Raw genomic sequence first — 1,991 nt, forward strand, 5'->3', positions numbered from 1 at the left:
TGCGGCAAACGTGAGGCAAAAATGAGAGGAACATGGGACTATCCCTTACACAAGGTGCTGATGTCCTTTGAAGTGGAATGATCCCCACATGCATCCAGCACTGCAATAAACATACCATCTCTGCAAATCCTTACAGGATTTGTGAGGATCAGTTTTTCATCTGTGTTTCAGCAGCAGAGCTAGCAGACTAAACAGCATATTTTACCTATGCTAGCAATCTACTAATAATTCAAATCAGCACATTTCACCTAAATCCAAATGGATTTCTACCATGTTAAATTTACCTTATTAAATACCCTGTTTCAACCCCTGATCACACCCTGGGCTGCGAGGGACAGAGTCTCCCCCGAGCACTCCCCTGGCACAGGGGTGAGAACAATGGAGACTGCCCTGGGGAATGGCTTGGGGTGACCGGGAGAGAGACACCTCCTCAGGAATGGCCTGGGGTAACAGGGATAGGGACAGGGACAGCCCCTGTGGAATAGCCTGGGGTGAAAGAGATGGGGACAACCCCTCAGGGGAATGCCCTGGGGTAACAGGGCCAGGGACACCCCTGGGGAATAGCCTGGAGTGACAGGGAAAGGGACAACCCATCCAAGCCCCTCCCAAGCATCCCCCAGGGAGAGAGGCACAGAGACCCCTTGAGCATCCCCTGAGCACTGGACAAAACAAACTTGGCAGAAATCAATTTAAACCCTCCACAAAATGCACTGAAGAATATTTGCTCTTCCCACAAGTCACTTGTGATGGAAATGCAATCAAATCCCAAATATGAACAAACCAACAATAGAAGCAATTCAGTGGCAACTCCAAGTTTCATCAGTTCCAGCACAGATCCAGCTCAGATGCTGGCAGGTTCCAAAAAAAGAAAAGTGGACATTTAGCCCAATACAGATAATTAAAAGGAAGAGAATGCGCTGTGTAGCTGTCACAAAGGTGACAGGGACGAAGGAGATAATGATTCTCATATTTGGCAAAACCCCCAAACCTGTAAATTTGGGAGTTATTCAGGAATTTAGGTAGAGCTGGGCTTCTTGTAGAACTTGTCAGTCTTGCTGGTATCATTTGTTCCCTTTCTTTCAGTGATTTTAGCAAACTTTGCAAGGAAGGACAAGAAAATATTATCTTTACACTGGCCACCCACAACAGCCATTTTCCTCATAAGTTCTTCTATAAGTTGCTCAGAGAAAGCTGCATCCAAGTTTCCAAGAGTTCCTCCAGAAGAGGCAAAACCTCCTCAGAGGAGGGAACCAGGCTGTTGTCAAAGGCACTTGGGGTCAGACAACAGAGCCCTGAACTCACTGTGCCAAATTAATATTGCAATCTGGCTAATAAAATTGTTAGAGAGATGCCTCTGCACCAATTAAGGTGCTAAGGAGACCAAATCCAAAGTGGATTTTACTGAACAGTAAATGAGGGGTAGAGAGAGAGATGGAAAGAAAAAGAAAAGGGGGAGAACAAGGGACTGACAGGGACAGAGATCTCCCCTGGAGCGGGGCAAGTGTGACATTGTCCCCTGTGTGCGTGGCCTTCCCAGGGTGGGGGTTTTACACCTGAGCCAGTTTGGGTAAGGGGGGTGGTGTTCACCCCCCACCCCGAGCAGGGATTGCCTCACTGTTTCAGGTTACAATGTCAGATATAACCAAAAGTGTTTTCAGTCCCCATCTCCATAAACTGTTATCAACAGGTGGGGCAGTGTTCTTTATCTCTTCCATGGCTCAGCCCTGATAACGCCCTCCAGGGCCATCTTCTCTTAATGGGCCATTGAGTGTCACTGCAGGACTGATAAAATTACATCATCCCATTGTGGGATGCTCTGCCCAGGGGGAGGAACCAAGCATTCCTACCTGGATATAATCTCACCATTTGCAACAACACAACCACCTTGGCTACTGCATTCCCAGACGACAAGAGCTCCATAAGCACCACTGGACCTTCAGAGGAAGACCAGACCCTTCTACAGGATCACTGCTTTGACAGAATCACGTTCA

The sequence above is a fragment of the Lonchura striata genome, chromosome 36, assembly GCF_050655825.1.
Source record: "Lonchura striata isolate lonStrDom1 chromosome 36, ASM5065582v1, whole genome shotgun sequence".
Lineage (NCBI taxonomy): Eukaryota > Metazoa > Chordata > Aves > Passeriformes > Estrildidae > Lonchura > Lonchura striata.